The sequence below is a fragment of the Betta splendens genome, chromosome 4 (assembly GCF_900634795.4).
Source record: "Betta splendens chromosome 4, fBetSpl5.4, whole genome shotgun sequence".
In the NCBI taxonomy this organism is placed as follows: Eukaryota; Metazoa; Chordata; class Actinopteri; order Anabantiformes; family Osphronemidae; genus Betta; species Betta splendens.
The window spans coordinates 31,317,171-31,336,918 of record NC_040884.2 but is presented as its reverse complement, the minus strand read 5'-3'; the positions used below and the strand labels follow the sequence as shown (position 1 = coordinate 31,336,918).

The 19,748-nt window shown below is 42.4% G+C and overlaps 1 long non-coding RNA gene across 1 annotated transcript; it reads right to left on the bottom strand.

The window, feature by feature from the left end:
• Positions 1 to 406: 406 nt before the first annotated feature.
• Positions 407 to 17,510, bottom strand: LOC129604045 (uncharacterized). The gene is made up of 4 exons (XR_008694583.1): positions 16,306 to 17,510; positions 15,874 to 15,963; positions 1,309 to 1,458; positions 407 to 1,182 (listed from the first exon to the last, which is right to left on the bottom strand). It is a non-coding gene; the product is annotated as an uncharacterized LOC129604045 (long non-coding RNA).
• Between the last annotated feature and the right edge of the window lie 2,238 nt (positions 17,511 to 19,748).

Here is a 19,748-nt window from a genome sequence, read left to right as displayed (position 1 = left end):
GAGCTTCTCCCTCTCTCTCTCTTTTTCTCTCTCCCCCACTCTGTCCTCACCTACAGGTATGTAGGGGTCATGGGACTTAGAGCATGTTTAAATTAAAACATCTCTATGACCTGAAGCTATAGCTCTTATACCGACAGAACCAAATGACAAGAGAAGGGCGGACTGAGTAACGTTTAAATTGGGATTTTTCTTCAGTATAAAAACTGAAGCTAAAGAAAAAGTAAGAAAAAAAGATAAAAGTACAAACTATCTGAGTAAGCTTAAAGAAATGTGTCCAATGTCAGTTTAACAATTTAACCCTACTCTGTATTTTCTGTAATTTGGGAATGTGAGAGAAGTAATGAAGAGCTGGAGGAAAGGGATTGGTACCGTGTCAGCGGTACTAGAGAGTTTCAGGACATCTGGTTTGAGGTAAAGGCTGCACTGGGCCTTTCATATTATGAAACCCAGCCTGTTGTTCTACAGCGACTGCCACTGGTCTCTCCTAATACCTCAGGAGCCTTTCAGAAGCAACAACCCTGATATTACACCAGTAATATCCAGACCCTCTCCAGACCCTCTAAACGCTGCAATAATGTCATATAATTGTCAAGGAAAAGGCCCTAAAATACCTATGTCATGATATAATGACACCATAAAGCTTCTAGACATAAACTCTTGTCATTAAATCATCCTTTTGTAAAAGTGTCATAACATAATTAATAACTGTACAACAAGCATTTAATTGAAGTTAAAGTCACTTACACCAACATGTCACTAAGAACTCTGTAGAAACTTATGAAATGCGGCATTGAACACCACAGTTCCCTCACATGACATGTAACACTAGCTGGACAGCAGCTGTGTGGGTTTCCCCCTCAGTTGCCTTGACAACCAGAATCCCTCACCAAAAAAACAGGTTAACATTTGGTTCTCCCTCCCTATGCAGCCATTAACATTTACACCACCAATCAATCATTCTCTCCCTCTATACGTCAGACTTCAGGCACAACATGTACAGCTGTGTTCTGCAGAAGTTCTCTAATGACTCTGCAATTGTCAGCCTGATCACGATGAAGAATACAGAGGACTCACTCAGGACTTTGTGGACTGGTGTCAGCGGAACCACCTCCTGATGACCGCAGGGAGAACAAAAGAGATGGTGATGGATTTTCGCAGAGGGCAGTCTGCTGTTATTCCACACTTTTATGCACATCAATGGAACAGACATTGAGAGAGACTCTTATAAGTACCTGGGTGTGCATCTGAAGAATAAACTGGACTCACAACACGGATGCACTGTACAGGAAGGGTCAGAGCAGACTTTACCTGCTGAGGAGACTCTGTGGTGGTGGTGGTACAGATGGAGCGGTTCATTTTCGCTGATTTCAGTCGACTGTCAGTCACCTTTCTGACGCTGATCACACACTTATCACACCCTCATCAGCCGACTGTCAGCAGCCCCCCTCCTTGGTCTGTCTGGGGAAAGTGTTAAAAATGTTAATGAGGCCACCCCTATTTTAGCACCGAAGACGCAATTCCAGGGTAAAACCAAAAGGTGGAGCTTTAGTATCTGACCTGTAGAGTTAGGGTCAAACAGCAAGTATAGGCACAGTTCTGAGAACAGGACATAGATCTGATAATGTCAGTTCTACACTGTTTACTAGGGCAGACAGACAAACAGACAGACAGACAGACAATAGTCTGTCTAAACAGTCAACTAAAAAGTTGAGAAAACTTGAAAAGTGGACTTCATGTCAGAATTGAATGTTGTACTAACTCTTTTTTAATCATAGATAAGCATCGGCAGCTCACGCTGCCACAGCTGCCAAACTACCTTCTGGAGGTTTATCAGTTACTGGCTGTATTGGGTTCAGTTGGACTTCACAAAAGTACCTAATGAAATTAGAAAAATTAAATTCTCATTCTATATATTATTCATATTCACTTGAATGTAGTGTGTGTCAGTCTGCCTGCTTCAGAATCTGTTTTAAATTAAAAAAAGAACATTTCAATGTTCTAATCAAGCTTAGATGAACATAACAATAGAGAGCCTCTTTTCAGACAGAACGACCAATCCACAGCACTAGTTAGACTGGTTTCACACCACCCCCTTCTCCCCAAAGCACCAGAGCCCTGCAGTGCTGTTACCTGATGTGATGTAACCAGATACATTTGTAAACTACTTCATCCATCCATCACTTATAAGAGCCTAGTGGTTAAAGCACACAACTTCTCACCCACAGTTTTTAAATAAACAGTTTTTGTTAGTTGGTGGTTTAAAATAAGAAACTTTTATATCCTAAAGCCATAGACTTAACACTTACTTTTTAACAAGTTTTATTTATACATTTTATAAACATCCAGTTCATTTGACCATTTTCTAAACCAGGTTGTCTGAAAGTTGGGTCGCTACATTCTTTTAGAGCAGAAATGTTTCTCAAGGAGCTTCTACATTATATGTCCTTCATGGGGGACATGGTCTTCACACCTTCTTACGGTCCTTTGTTCAACTGATGAGCCAGTTCTTTACAGGTGTGAAGTGACGCCTATTGTAAATAGAGGATAGTGCCTAACTTTACTCAGACTGAAGGTTCCTGCACTTTTGGTAATGTTTCTGCTTTAAGAAAAGTCTGTAAGTTAACTTGAAAATTATTGAGCAGTCACAATCAGCCGATTGCGGTGACATTTGGCAGTAAAAGGTGACTGAAATGACACAGAACTAAAAGAATATCAGCTGGCATAACTCATAACACATATATCTATGCAGACCTCTGCATTTTGTGTCACTTGAATTTGTGTGGTAAACAAAAGACACCAGAGGCAAGTTTACACCAGGAGTCTCTAGCTGGGAGCTTCTGTGCCTTAACCACTAGGCTGTTGGTCCTCTGAGGGAGACCTACTGTATGGTCAGACACTAAATTCCTTCATACAGCATTATGTTAACAGAGCCTTGATTTGAGTGGAACCTTTAAAGTTACGGATCCATGAAGAATTTCCTTTTTAAGCAGTTTACAAATATATCTGGTTTTTATGGCTCAGGTGAAGTTGTGTGGAAGTTGAGTCATGTCAACTCTTTCAGTCTGGTGTCCTTCTTGGGGGAGGGTTCATCACACCTACTCACTTTTGTGTCTTTTGTTCACGTAACGAGTCACTTCTTTGCAAGTGTGAAGTGAAGCCAAACTGGAGGATGATATGGAACTTCCCTCAGACTAAGGAAGCTTTTGGTCTTTGTCAGTTGTCAAAAAATGCCAGTAAATTTAGAGCTAAACATTACACTACAGTAATACATACAATACAGTATAATTTAAAAAAATAAAATATCCATGTGGATGTTGACTGAATGTTTGACTAAAGGGCATTGTATTCATAACACCTGTAATTTTCTACTTGCTTAGACATAAATAACTTTATATTCAGTTATAAACTACTTTACAATTAAGACGTTCATTTCTGTTCTCTCTCTCTCTCGCTCTCTCATATATATATATGCTTTATATATATATATATATATATATAGTCCACAAACCTCATGCACTTCTAATCTGCCCGTGGGCCTGGATTACACGTCACTGCTCCACCTGGTGCATGAATGTGCAATTGCAGGTCATTTCTTAAAAAAGGTTTAGGGGGCGTTAACAAGGCAGCTACACATTAAGTACATCACAGTGGGGGGTCATGACTGATGTAGGGGGGCTTGGTGGAATGGTACCTAAGTCATGCTAATGTCATGACAAGATCAGTGTGAAATCCTGCAGCAACGAGGCAACGAAAATTTGCCGCTCCATCTGTATCAGCCATCCTGTACTGTGTGGTCTGCTGGAGCAGCAGCATCACAAGAGGGACAGGAAGAGACTGGACAGGATTATCAAAAAGTCCAGGTCTGTCCTGGACACGGTGAAGGAGGTGGGTGAGAGAAGGGTCCTGGCTAAACTCACACTAACACTAAAATCCATCCTGGACCAGGACTCTCACCCACTGGGGTTATCAATGTCTGCCTCCCACACAACTTTCCCACTAGTTTTCTTAAAGACATAAACTTAAGGAGGTCAGCACAGGCAACCATCACTCATTCACGTGTGGTCAGTCCCAGCTGTCCCTGGGCGAGTCCAGCTCTGTGCAGTGTAACCTTAGGTTATGAAGTCAGCTCCCTCCCTCCCTAAGTCTGGCTTTAATTAATTTGTAACCAGTGAGTACTGTTACATGTAAGCTATTTGATCTATGCTGTCCACCACTTCCTGCTGCGAGTCAGCTTCCGTGACGCCAGAGGTTACTCCGGCACACTTGGTATTAGTACCCTCTTGGTTGGTCCTTTGTCTTTTCATTTACTGGTATGTTGCTTCATGTGATTAGTTTGATTAGTGTCATCTGTCTCAGTTAGTATTTAAGTTCTCAGTTTGTGCACAGTCCTTCTTGGTTCATTGTTGGTGTTACATGGATGATGATGTTACCTCTGTTTAGAGTTGCCATCTTGTGCCTGTCCTGTCTCCAGTCAAGGTTTGTCTAGTCCTTGCGTTGTCCTTGTGTTTGTTGCATGTTTTAACTAGTTTTCCTGTACGGCAGTGATTTTGAGTTTAGTCATTTTGGTGTATTACTTCTCTTATTTCTAGTTGTCTTATCCTGCTTGTAGCAGTGCTCTGAGTTTACTAACCTTTATTGTGTTTTATTAATAAAACTATTGCATCTATGTTTTTGTCCTGGGGTCGTTGCATTTGAGTCCTCCACTCCAGTTTTGAGTCCGGCTCATGGTAAGCGCAATTCGAATCTAGTTTGTTCTGTGTACATAACACTTCCTTCCCTATCCTCTGAGCACAGAAGGAGTGAACCGGTACTATACTATGAGGTAAGGCCCCATCATCAGACTAAAAGCGCACATGATGTAACAGGAGATCAAGAACTGGACACAGCTCATCGCTGCAAAGTGTGGGAGAGCAAAATGATTTAGTACAGCAGGGTATGCTTCTTTCCTTACTTACAGCTCCTGTGTGTGTGTGCGTGTGTGTGTGTGTGTGTGTGTGTGTGTGTGTGTGTGTGTGTGTGTGTGTGTGTACTGTACTTGTACTTGTACTTGTACTTGTATTGAACTGGGAACCAAAAGACATATTTGTTATTTATGTGTATTTATGTGTAGGTCTAAATCATACAGTGGGTCACACCTCTACCTCTAGCCACCATCGCAGTGGGAGCAGTAGCAACACAGCCCTGTGTAAGTTCAGATATATGAGCTCTGAAAACAGAGGAAGATAAAGACGTTTAAGTATCATAATGAAAACAACACAACCATCAGAGGTGTCCTTGTGGTGAACACAACCTGCAAAGCAGCTTCACTTTAGGCAGGTTACCAGTGCAGTGTGCTGCAATGGGCACCTCACCACAGTGGTTGGCCACACCCGCCACAGCAAGTGAGAAGCCTTTAGAAATATGCTTCACTGAAAGGTGGCAGAAAGATGGAAGCATGTCTCAGACACAAATCTGATGTGAAATATATGTATGAGACGACTGTACTACAAACTGTGTGTGTGTGTTTATTTTGTGTTTGGTGTCTTATATATAATATATATGTGAACCTCGGTGGACAGAGGACTGTCTGCAAGCTATAATAACATCCAGTATGGGGTGCCGAATGTAAAAGGAGCACTTATAACTAGTTTTCTCACATTTAACTAAATGACACAACATGTTTTCTCACATTTAGTTAAATGTGCAAAAGTCTAAATGTAAATGTTAAATGTAAATGTTAATTGTTAAATGTAAATTTTAAATGTAAATGTTAAATGTTAAATGTAAATGTTAAATGTTCGCCGAGTGTAGACTGAATATTCAATGAATGTGCAAGTAGACTCCACCCCTACCCTCAAACAGTGCTGGTCTAATATCAGAGACGCGAACTCAATCACCTCCAACAGTGCGCGCAAACCCCGCCCACATCTGATCTGGAAACTTTTGTTTTTAGCCTGGACATAACGTCGGCTAGCTAGTATAGTTAGCCAACTAATTCTCCACCGGGCGCCACAGAAATATTCTATTCAAACCTACTTAACTCCCCATTAATGGTGTTTACGACAGAACGGCAGTTTGAAGCGGAGCCTCAGCCCGCACACCTGCCCTTACAGCCCGTTCAATCTCCCCCAACGGGAGGGAGTCGGAGCTGGCGGTCATGATGGCTTCGACTTCAGGCTTCTCTCTAGTATTTTCGTGCATCGATCCAGAGTCAGATGTGGGCGGAGCTATGTGTACTGTTTGACGTGTTTGAGTCCGCGTCACTGATCTAGGATAATAGGGGGTGGAGTCTATTTAAATATTCAGTTCGATCATTAAACATTTACATTTAACATTTACATTTACCATTTACATTTAACATTTAACAATTACATTTAACATTTAACATTTACATTTAACATTTATATTTAACATTTATATTTAACATTTACATTTAGACTTTTGCCCATTTAGCTAAATGTGAGAAAACATGTTGTGTCAATTAGTTAAATGTGAGAAAACTAGTTATAGGTGCTCCTTTTACATTCGGCACCCCATAATCCAGTGGCTTGGAATGCATCACCTCCAATTTTACACACCAGCAAGAGGCACTACAGTCAGAGCAATAGCTTAGACAATGCTTGTGCTGTGATGAGCACAATCGTTGGTTTGTTCTTGTTTGTTTGGTTCTGCAGTGAGCAGTCACACAGCTCTCACCTAGTGACACATACAGATATACTGTAGCTGCCATCTTACCTTACAAGTGTTTGCTATGTTTGTCACCCTCTATTTTCCTACCTCATATACTCTGTAGTTGTAGTGATCATCTCTTTCTCTTCTCTTCACACACACAACCATCTGCCTCAACCGGTTGAGAAGAACAAACAGCAGGAGACAGAAGAACAAAAACAGGCAGCTTCAGAGCACAGGCAGAATCAAGTGGGGTACTGTACATGTAGCACAGCGGTGGCATGTAAGTGAATAGAACAAGGGAAAGTGAGGAAAATAAAGGAGCTGAGGCTACAGTAATAGTAGTAATAGTAATAATTACCGAACACAGGGAACAAACAGGAAGTGACGTAACACAAACAAAGAAGATTGAGCCAAAGACAAGGATGAACTGTAACATAATGTTGTTGTTGTTGTTGTTGTGTTCCCCAACAAACTTGAACTGTAAGGCCAACAAGAACAAGCTGCATTTAGAAGTTGAGTTCACATTATAACGGTGCAAGGCCAGTCATGTCAATCTTGTTTGAATGTAGCTATGCCATTTTTGAGAAGAAAAATGGGTTGAAGAAGTTAAAAGATATCCTAGCAGGCACACAACCGACCTTCAATGTTAAAATAAGCTTCAAATAATGTCAGTTGTCGATGTGATGTTGATGTAATGTTGAAACGTTAATGATAATAGTTTTAAAAAGGTTAACAAAATACTGATAAATCAGCGTTGACATATGGTTGAAATAATGTCAGTTGTTTTTGTACCGTTCATGTACATGTAGCCTTGAAATAACGTTTAACGCTAACAGTTGTAAAAATGCCTAATAAATCCCTATAAATCAACATTGACATATGGTTAACATAATGTCAGTTGTTTTCGTGACGTTGACGAAACATTGAAACAATGCTTAATACTAGCAGTTTTAGAAGTTAATAGAATGTTTATAAATCAATGTTGACATATGGTGGAAATAATGTCAATTGTTTTCGTGACATTGATAAAACTTTGAAACAATGTTTACCGTCTAACCGTTGTAAAAGGTTGACAAAATCAATGAACTTCGACATATGGTTGCAAAATTTCGGTTGTTTTCATGATTTCGATAAAAAGTTGAAATAACATTAAAAAGGTATAAAAAGGCTGACAAAATTCCTATTAATCAATGTTGACATATGGTGAAAATAATAAAAGTAATAATGTCAGTTGTTTTTGTTATGATGATAATACGTTGAAACAACATTTAATGCTAATGGTTGTAAAAAGGCAAAAAACTTACTTGAAATAAAAAAAATCTTAATGATAAAATGACAGATTGTCTTCAACATACATTATTACCCAGACTTTATTTAGATGTAAATAATTATTTAAATTAATGTTTTATTTAATCGTGTTACTTTTTTTATAAAGTTTTGTCAGTCTATGTTTTATCTAGTTCTCTTCATAGATTGTATGTGGTTCTCATAATATATCTACTATCAAGACCTCCTAAAGACCTTTTATGACTCTGTGGTAGCATCATCCATCTTTTATAACTAGGAGTCCCAGTATTTTTCTTTCCTCGAAGGACTTCGCAAAGGTAGGTCAAGAGACTGACACACTTTAGCCAACATCTTACAGTAAATGAGCTTCAGGTTCAAGCCCACCTTAGCACCAAGTGTGTCCTGCAGTGTTACTCATCCTATGACGGATCCAAACCCTCTTTCATGGAGACATGAATCCTCAACGGTGGCCCATTCCACTGCTTGAGAGAAGCAGCTTCCCCCGCTCTGTGGCCGAGCACATTAATTTACATGCATTGAATACAAGCAGACAGGCCTTCCATTCTGTCACAGAGACACACAGAAACGCACAAGATTCTGTGCTGCCTTTCAATGGACTTGGGACTTGTTTTACTTTTATGTCTGTTTTTTCCACAATGAAACAAGGGCTTTTTTCTTGGAGACGGGTCCTTTATACTTTGCTGCCATTTACAGCTACCTGGAGACCGAAAAACATGGTTGGTGCTAGGATAGAAACCCGAAACAGACTCTGTGTTAAAACTGTTTAAATGCTTAGTGAACTGAATTTGCAAGGATCTCTAACTCACGCATCGTTTGGTAGACAGACTTACTATTTAATGAGGCCAAACTAAGTACTGTACTGTATGGCGCAGCTTATATACTGTACTGAGCTGAAACTTGCCTAAGTGCCTTGTTTTGTAGCCAAACAGCTGTTCAGCTCTGCAAAGTCCTAAAAAGATCGTTCTTCCCACATCTTTTTAAAGAATAGACTCCGTCCCACTAGGTCCTGTTTCTTTCAGTTTTGGATTGGGCATCCGAATTTAATGTTAAAATATGTTGACAGCATATTGAGGCTTGCAGTCTGACGCACTGAGTCGTGTGGCCACGGTATATGTACATGTGTATATATAAGAGAATACCGGTGGTATCACTGAATTGAATATTTGGGCATGACGAGATTACACGTTTTCCTGTGACAGGCGCAGCGGCCTGCCGCTCGTCCTCGACTTCAGTCTGGCTGAAGCAGAGAAAGAGAGCGGTCTGCTGTCGCCGTCTCATGTTTTTTCATTTACAGGTCTGTAAAAGTACGGAAAAGCATACAGTAGCTGTACATCTGAAAGCATTATGGTTGGTAATGACATGTATTCCCCCAGTTGTTTCACTGACAAATGTATCGCGTTCGTCTTGAACGTGAGCTTAGCCTACCAAATGATTGCTTTGGCTGTTTTGTTTAGACCTTTTCCTCCAAATTTGTGGCTCCTACTATGTTAAGATCTGTTAGAAAATGTTTGGATGTGTTATTTTTTGAAAATGAATGCTTTCACCATGCTAAACATTTTACTTTAGATGAAGCAGACTTACTGACACACCAAGTAATATATTGGTTTATGGTTATGCATAGTGGTGCAATTGTTTATGCCTTGTGACACCTTGTGTCTGTGAATAACTTGGAGGGAGCTACAACATGTGTCTGCATACTCATGTTTAGACGCACACACAGCTAACATTATGGGTGAAGGTTACTTCTTTGTACCTGTGAAAAAGTTAGCTAACTTAAGCATTACTGTTTCTCAACTGGCTTTCTAGTTGTGGTCTGTTCTGGTGCCAAGCAGTTGATAAAAGTAAACATAAAACAACAACAACAGCAACAGAGAACTAGTCGGGCGTCTGCTTCACAGAAGTTAAGCACTATTAACTTGTTAATTAAGTGATCAAAGGTGGATTAATAATACAGTTGCTAACTGAGAATATATATTTAGTGAATATAGTCCAGCATCATGAGGATATCTTTCCTGACCATCCAACAAACAGGTGTTTTGTCATCTACACACAGGAAAGTGAATATAATATTTTTGTTTACACAAAAATACAAATATTCAAATAGTCAATGAACCTGAACTGACTGACTGCTCAGACCAAACAGTGGGATAGAGCAGACATATTTATCTGTAATCAATTAAAGTGTCACCATCTATCGTGTTGTAATGCTGTAGATTAGCAAACAGCTTGCTACAGTAGCCTAATTAGATGGAACACAAACATAAGTGCATATAATTATTGATTTCTGTCTTGTTATTTGTGATCCTCAGACCTCCCTGTTCTTCACCAAGATGGAAACGATCCCTCTTCGATTCGAGATTCAAAAACTTCCCAGAGGGAAATTGCTTCACCTGCTTTCATTGCAGAAACAAAATGAAGAGCTAATAATATAATATAATAATTAAAGCTGGTTATAATGGCTAGTTTTACCACTGATTCTAGTGAGTGTGTGTGGTGTACAGGTAGGTGAGTTAACAGTGCTTATTGAACAGTCTAATTGCAGCAAAGAGCAAAGATCTCCCTCCCACAGCAAGGGTGGATCAGTCTGTCACTGAAGCTGCTCCCCAGATCATACAGTGTGTCCTGCAGTGGGTGAAAGTCAAGGACCAGGATAGATTTTGGCTTTGCCAGGACCCTTCTGTCACCCACCTGAGCACAGCCCAGGACAGAGCTGACCTCTGAACTACTATGTTCCTATTTTGTCAGTTTATATACCTGTTTCTAGTAAAGAAATTCTGCAACCAAATGCAGGGTATTTTGGCATAGACACAGTTCTAAATTGGTTTGTAGTTAATGCCAGATAGGTGTGCTAAAGTACACATTTTCCAGGCTATCTGCCATAACAGCAGCTGCTTTAACTGGTATATTAAGCCATTACTATGCTGTTATACTCTAAGTAAAGATTACATAGAGGGATATCCATGCCGGTTTTGTTCGTATTTTGTGAACTCAATCTAAGGCATTGAGCCAATAAAGAGTGATACTTGAGTTATAAATATTACTGTATGGCAGAGAAAATTCAACTCAGATTAAGATCAGACCTGCTCCGAGATAGAAGTTACTGCAACTCAGCTCTACAGTTTGTTCAGTGGTCTCACATGGACATATATAGCAAAATTGAACTGAGTTCATTTCAAAGCCTAGAGTTTGCTGTGCAGTAATTCAACTTGAACTGAATGTTAATAGAAGATCAGAAATTTGAGGGCTATTCATAAAAGGTTTTCGTTGGATGCAAGCCTCGATATGCTGTCAACATATACCATTAAAGGGGTCATATCATGCAAAATCCACTTTTTTGACATTTTGGTGCGTTCCTAAGACTCTATGGGACACATTTACACACACTGAGCATGGTAGAATTGCATTTCCTCCTTTTTTCACATTTTGAGTCTTTATCTAATGGAGACAGACCTCCTCCTACTCAACTCGTCCTGAAACCATTACAATGGTGTCGTCACAATTGCAGTAAGTTCCCCCTGCAAATCCTTAACCGCGTTCATCTGCAGTTTCTTATTGTAGCAATCGAACAGCTGTAGCTCTAAAGTGCAAAGGCCTAACGGCATGCTAACGCCTAAAGCAACACACAAAGGGACAAAAACCTGGCGCTGCTCCACAGAGTTATCTTCTGCGCTAACTTGTGTGCATGGAGCGAGTGTCACTCTGACGGTTGATATAAGCCACCACTGTGGAGTTGTCTGCTCTCACCAAAACGTGATGACTGTGCAGAAAATTCTGAAAATGTTTTAGAGCCAAGAACTTGTAGCTCCAACACATTTATCTGGGCCTGGGCCATTCTCAGGCTGCAGACGCCGTTTATGGTCCTGCCCACAAATGTGGCGCCCCAACCGGACAGTGATGCATCACATGCAAGTTACTTTCACTTGGCGCCTGAGATGTTGCGGCAGAGCCGCAGTAACGCGACACAGTGTTTCCTTCATTAACAACCGCCCCAAACGTACCACGGAGATGACTGAAGCCATGAGGCCGAGAAGGCAAAGGCACAGTCTGAACGAACGCCCCGCCAAGTTGAAAACGGGAGAGGCATTGTGTAAATGAAACGATCCTCCCCTTGGTTAGTGAAACACGGTAAATCCAAGAGTCTATGCTGAGCCCTAAATATTCTGTGCGTTGGGCCGGCACAAGACGGCTCTTCTCCCGGTTTATCTTGAAACCAAGATTGCAAAGATGAGATAGCACCATGGTGGAATCTTGTATTGCTTGCTCTTCCGAGTGGGAGCATATTAAATAATCGTCAATGTATGAGAAAATCCTCAATGCCGCCATTTGCTGAACACTCTCGGGGCTAGTGAGAGGTCGAACGGGATGGTTTGATACTCGTAGGCAGTGCCTCGATACGCAAACCTGAGATATTTCCTGTGTGGCGGGTAGATAGCTATGTGAAAATAAGCGTCTGACAGATCGATCGTAACGAACCAATCTGTCGGGCAGATCGCTTGACAAAGCTTTTTGTGTGTTAACATTCTGAACGTGTACTTTCGTAAGTGTCTGTTTAACACACGTAGATCCAGAATGGGTCGCAATGACGTCCCGCCCTTCTTTAGGATGAGAAAATAGCGGGAGTAAAAACCCTGGTGGGCCTCTACGCACCATTCTGATGGCTTGTTTGTGTAACAGGGAATTTATTTTGTCTTCTAAGACGTGAGCAGAATCCCCTCGCAGCACTGAAAATAACACCCCTTGAACCTGGGTGGTTTTGCCGCGAATTGTAGTCTGTAACCCCGAGAAATTGTAGTTTCTACCCACGGGGATATTGTGCGTGCGCGCCATTTATCGGCCCGCGCAGACAGAGGGCCGTGTGTGTCGCACGTGGATGACGTCATCAGCTCGCGTCGCGCACACTCCTTCTGCATCTGCAGGTCATTGCCGCCCCCGTGTGGGGACAGCGGGGCACGACATTGTTTTCTCTTTGTTTTGTTTTTGCATTCTGCCCTCGGCTGTGAGCCTGGCTGCAGAGATGCACACTTTACTTTGTTTTGAAAAGCCTGGCCAAGTATGACTGCCTGGTGGAACCAGGAAGTGTTTGGTGACACTGACAAAGTGCTGCAGCCCTGTTTTAACTGCCCCTGTGGGGACTGAACGTGGGCTTCTGGCAAACTGTCAACAAATGCAGCCCCCAAAATCTTAACAAAGGGGCTGCAGTCCCTTATCACCTTCCTCCGCTTTAGAGGAGGAGAGGCGGGGTTGATGGAGAGAGAGCACGTCAGGTGAGCCGTTTTTTCTTCACCTTGCTGGGGTGGGAAGACCGGTCTCTTGCAGCCACCGCTGCAAATGAATGTTTACCCCAAGGCCTGGAGTTTACTGGCCTGGTCTGCTGGTTGGGCTGCTGACTGGTCTGTCTGGTTGCCCTGGCCATATCCTGTCTTCCCCTGGCTGCCGCGGCTGCAGCAGCAAAGCCCGCCTTGGGTGCTTGAGGAGGGCGCAGGATGGCTTTGCGTGGTAAACAGAGATTAAAGGCTTCGCCTTCTTCTTTCCTCAGAGTGCTGGTCTCTCTCAATTTCTCCAACGCTGGGCCAAAGAGACCCTTGGATGGATCATACGTGGCATCCATAATATCTGCCTTCTGAGCATTGCTCAGGCCTGACAGGTTTAGCCAGAGGGCCCTCTCCCCTGACACTGCCAGCCCCATCACTCGGCCAGAACCCTGGACCGCCCCTCTGGAGGAGCGTAAGATGAGGTCGTTGACAATGCAGATTTTGTCCCAGAGAGACAGGTTTGGAGACCCTGTGTCCAGCTGGCGTCCCATCTCCTCAAAAATCTCTGCCTGATATGCAGACAGCAGGGTAACTGCATTTAAAGAGCACACTGACCGAGCTGCATATTTATACATCCTCTGAAATATAGACGCGGTAAGCCGTTCCATCTTGCCGGGCAGTAAAAGAGGCTGACAATGTGCGGTGGTTTGGGTGAAGGTGGTATGCCACTGAAGGCTCCACTGCTGGGGGTTCGGTCAGCCCCAGCTCCGCCATGTTCAGCATCTCCAGTTTCGAGTGCCCCTTGGTGGGTAATTAGCATTTGAAAGGGCTTGACCAGTAACGGCTCATCTCTTTCATGCAAGCAGGAACCGCAGATAAAAGCAGCTTTGACTGCGCTTGAGCCGGTGGAAATCTTTTACCATCATACAGGTCCCTCTCTGCCCCCTCTTGGTTCTGGGCTGCTGGCCATAGGATCCCCAGGTTGGCTGCAGCCTGCTTACAAACCTTGTACAGATTATTAACCATTGGGGGAACAGTGTCAGAGGCACTGGGGGGCCTGGACTGATGGGCTGTGTCCAGGAGGTCAGACCTGGCATCACAGTCTGCCTCCTCGGGGACGGGTTCATGCTCTTCGTGGTTGAGGAGCTCCTCGAACAGTGGAGGCATGAGCGGTGATTCAAAATCCATCATGTCCGCCCAGCTCTTTTTAGCTCGCGGAGGATGGCTGCTCATAGTGGTCGAAGTGGTGGTAGCTGACAGGCACGGGTCCTGATTGTTAGCCACCGCTACTCTCAGCCTTCTATCCAGAGTCTTCTCTGGCATCGCCGCACAATGTGGGCACACTTGCGGGTGAGCTAGTGAAGCATGTGCGTAGTTAACGCCCATGCAGGCTATACACATCGGATGAGGGTCCCGACCCAAAACGAACTGCATGACGCAGGACACGGGCGGGATGCAGCCTCCTTAGCCCTTGGCTCCGAACCTTTAGACGGGGTCGTCGCTGTAGACATCGTTAGAAAGAAGGAAGACTGTAGGTTACACACTAGGCGTTAGCCTGTTATAAGACCGGTAATAGACGAGGGGTTTATGCCGCATCAAGTACTGGTCCTGGAGCTAGCCCGCCTTGACGCGTTAGCTAGACAGTCCGTTTAGTGGGTTTGAATCCAAGCTAAACACTGGGTTCAGAGCTAGCAGGCCTCGACACGTTAGCTAATCACCGAAAAGTTCACTGTCTAACAAGCTAATGCAAGACAATGTTCAGAATAGGCTCGTAGTGAAACGTTTGTCCTGTTTTATGTTGAAGGACTTCCGGTTTCTGTTCATCGTGTTAGTTTCCGCTTTACTCCCAGTCCTCATTACACACACCTGTCTCAGATCAATAATCAGCCACCCGGATTTAAGCACCAGTAGTCACCACAGTTATCGGCCAGATCGTCACACGCATGTCGTCACCTTCCAGCAATCTTTGTTCAGTTTACCTCATCTTCGACCCTGTTCCGAGTTCCCAACCGCTGTTTCTCGCCTGATCCTGACCGGTACCGTACTCTGTTACTGAACCCTGCCTGTTTACTGGACCTGATTAAGCCTGCTCCCTCTGTGCCTCAATCCTTGTGCCCATATGTGAATGACCTGGACTGTTTGTGACTACGATTTCTGTATTAAGGCCCTTTTACGCATACCATCTGTCTACGGCGTCAGCACTGTGCATTTGGGTCCTCTCTCTCCCGTTCCTGACACCCCCAGACTTCTTAATTAACTCAGTAACCTATACATTGCACATTGGAGTGTGAAGATAACAGTTCGTTCTAGCCTTGGAGTAGTGGTGCATTTTTTTGGTTGACAATAAAGTTGGCTTTAACTATTACTTATTTCACTGAACTCTGTTTTTCTGAGGGGAAAACACTTTTATTTAGGAAATCAAAGTATTGAAATTACATGTTTTTTTCTTTCTAATATGGTAAGATATAAAGGTGAACCAGCCATAAAAAAGCATCTGTAAATATAAATTCAAATAAAAAAAATTCTTAATGGGTATTGCACACACAAAAAACACATTTCTACTCAAATGGTAAATGAGTTATTCCACGGGTGGTCTACATCCATCATACAATGAGTGTTTTAGTGTTTTATGCATCAAGAAACTCTGCCTTGATCTACAAACCAAGCATGAAGAGATGGCAACTCAGATTCTTCACCCCAGGAATCCCCAGCATCAGCTCATAAGCCTCTGTAGACTAGATACCTGTAACAACTTCAGATACAGAGACATATTACTGTCAGATTTGCACTAAAAGCACTAAAAATACGTCAGTTAAGTATATAATTTGAACCAATGCTTTTTGTTCCCAGGTAGGTCATGTAGTGATTGCTCTGAATATTAATGCACATTTTTTAATATTTTAATAAAATTGTCAGAGCAGCAGCACAAGTAAGACAAAAACAGTGTAAAATGTATTTATATTATTTCAGCTATGCTCTCAAACTTTTATTTATGTGTATGATGTTGCACAGGCCATTTAGCATAAGCATTAGCAAACGCTAGTCGCTTTGCAAATTACATAAATCAAATAAATTAAAGTAAATGCAACATTACCACTGAGACACATCTTGCATCAGCCAAAATGTGGTGACTTCAAGAGCCTCCTCATCAGCTTCAGGGTCAGATTCGGGATCGTAGATGCATGGTTCTACTACGCTACGAACCAGCTGGCCATTGTTGTGCAGTCCTGTAGTGGGTCTTCTTCTGTGGAGGACTGCGGTGGATTGCATTCTCAATGTTGCACTACTGCCACCTATTGTATCCTAACCGTGCGGTGGCTCTTATCCATGAAGCCAATTAAAAAAAACAACAAAAATATAAAAGGTGTGTGCTTCCGCACGGGGTGTGGCGAGCAGCTTCGCTTGCGACACACCCACAAACCAGAGTTTTTACTGATGGGGAGTGAAAAACACACATTGCAGTGTGGACGATCTAAAGGGTTTTATGGAATGAAAATTTACAGAGACCTTACAGAGACATTGAAGTCCAATATTCTTTAGAATGAAAAGTATGATCAGTCTCCTTTAAAGGAGAACTAACATTATTGCATTCACTAACTAACATAATATAACACATGAAACTAACATTATTATAGCGATCGACCAGCTGTAGCTCTAAAGTGCAAAATGTGTGATTGCGCCAACTCAGTAGCACATTTAAAAAGGGACAGAGGCTCGGTTGACTCACTGTAGCCGTTAGCAACGCTAGCGATTAGCTTGTCTCACATGTGGGTTACTACAGTTTAAAAAGACCAACTAACATATTAAGACATCACAAGTATCAAGCACAAACTTACTACATTGAGCTAGATCCAGAACTCCCTCCCTGCCGCCGCTCGAAGGCTGAGAGCTATCAGCTGTTCCCCCCAGGTGTATGAGATTACAGAAAAAGGCCAAAAGCTACACCGACCGCTCCCTGCCTGTCGCTGCTCGATGCCGATAATCACAGTCGTGTGGCTGCAGGAGCCCACATAAGCTCATTTGAAGGGGACAAAGGCTGGGTCGACTGGCTGTAGCCGTTAGCATAGCTAGCTACTAACTTGCCTCACTCATGGGTTACTACATTTTAAACAGACCAATTAACATTTTAAAACATTATAAATATCAAGCATGTACTTAATTCAGTGAGTGAATGACGGAGGAGCCGTGAAACAAATCCAGCATTGTACGCACCCTCGTTTGAAATGCACATACGTATAAATGCTGAGGCAGTGTTTCTGGCACCGGTCCGTTTAAAATAAAAGTGACCCACAAAGCCCCCACTTGTTGATCCCTTGGTGAAGTGAAGAGACTTTGGTGTTGGTTAGAACACCTAAGAACTGAAATATTTCTATGGGAGGACTTGGGCGCTGCCATGTTCGTCTGTTCACGTTAAGTGAGAGGGGGGGAATGGCGGAAGTCCAGTTTTGATTCGGAATCATTGTGGGGGTGGTGGTTAAGAATTTGCAGGGAGGACTTCCTACCACTGTGACGACAACGGGGACCCGGCTTCAGAGTAGGACGAGGTCTGTCTCCATTGGATGAGAAAATTTACATTTAAAAAACGTGAAAAAAGGAGGAAATGCATTTTTACCGTGCTCAGTATGTGTATATGTGACCCATAGAGTCATAGGAATGCTCCAGAATGTCTAATAAGTGGATTTTGCATGATATGACCCCTTTAATGAAGCTTAATGATGCAACATATCAGATATATCCTTGGGGAACGTGAAGAAGACTTCAGGGCCCTGAGAGCTACCATTGACAATGAATCTATATACACACACACACACACACACACACACACACACACACACACACACACACACACACACACACAGCCCCGGCCGTTTGGAGCAGTGGTTAGTGTGTCATGCTCCTGGCGGGATAAAGGAGGAGTTACTTTATATACATAAATAAATGCATACACAGAACCCCAAGTTGCTCCTGGTGTCAATGTGAGAGTGAATAGGTGAATGAGAAACTACGATGAAGCGCTTTGGATCCTTGTAAGGGTGTGCAAATGCACTACGTAAATGTGAACCATTTACCATTTAATTAGAAGCCTCAGTTAAGGAACAGTTGAACAGCATTTCAGCAGTGTGTCAATCAGTATGCTGTTGCTCTTACATTCACACTATCCTCACATAATGTGAGCAAAGAGGAAAGATTAAGATCAATGACCTGGTTGTAGGGACCAAAACAAGACATACCACTCAGACATCCTCTGTGCACAGATGGGAGACACAGCCTTGTTGCTCAACCATGTAAAGTGGAGGATGTGGTTTCCCTCGCTATGTGGGGAGGAAAACACCTCCGATGTTTGCCACTCGCCTCTCAAAACGCAGCATTGTTGGTTTCAGCAGCTTTGTTTACATGAGGGACAATTTTGTGTGAAATAGAAAAACAATACAACCAAAGGAGACACTCTAGTAATCAAATGCTGCAGTATATTAAACAGCGCGGGGCGTATTATGATTTCCTTTTTATACTTCATGTATACACACATACAACATATGATATGTCAGACATTTACATTTACAGCAGGGATTATTAATGTAAACTACAGAAATGCAAACATGTCCATTTACCATGATCACTTATTATTAGATAACAATGAGTAATTATTCAAGCACTTAGTTGTGAAAGTATTCAGGATGCAAATGAGATTCTTGGAGCCATGTGCTAAAGACATAATGTGAAGTAATATAATAAAAAACAGCAGCCTACATCCAAACATGGAAGCCAGAAGATTGTGGAGACCAAAGTGTTCTAACATCTGCTTTCAGGTCAAGGAGAAGCATGTGAGTGTAGGAAGAGATCTAATGCAATTTTACCATTTCATATTTCTTCATGAGATCATCATCTTAATCCCACTCACAGTTGTTAAAGCACCATTCTTTCACTGCACCATGACAAAGATACTGCTGAGATGGAGCTAAGAACGCCTCAGAGAGCTGAACCACTTGCCTCCTAACAGTGATTCCCTTTGATTCTTCTGCTGTCATACAGCTGTGATCACACCAGAACTCAGGACCAGAGTTTCTTCATATAAGTAACAAGAGGCAACAGGCCAGTGTCTGAACAGAGGAAGTAGAGAGTAGCTAAGATAGATGGTTTGTTAAATGGAATTGTGAAATCCCCTGTTTGTTTCCTGTATGTGCTGTTTTATGTGGATGATTTTTTTTTTTTTAAAAAAGAAAGAAATCAATAAGAAAAGATTGGGTGGGTGGATGGATGGATGGATGGATGGAAAACAAAAAATAACCGGGTGGAGAGGACAAGTGGATGTGTGACATGTTAAATATTACTATTAATAGTATGTTTGGCATCAGACCCAGTGAATTAGCATATGTTCACAGCAGGGTACACACAACAGCACGAGAAATTCAACAAGGCGGCGCAACACCAGTAGTAAACAACAGCACGACAAACTATCCGCCAATTTGAATAAATAAATAACTACTGTACCTCATTCTACGGAAAATAATCAACCATCTTACCATTCTGGATAACACC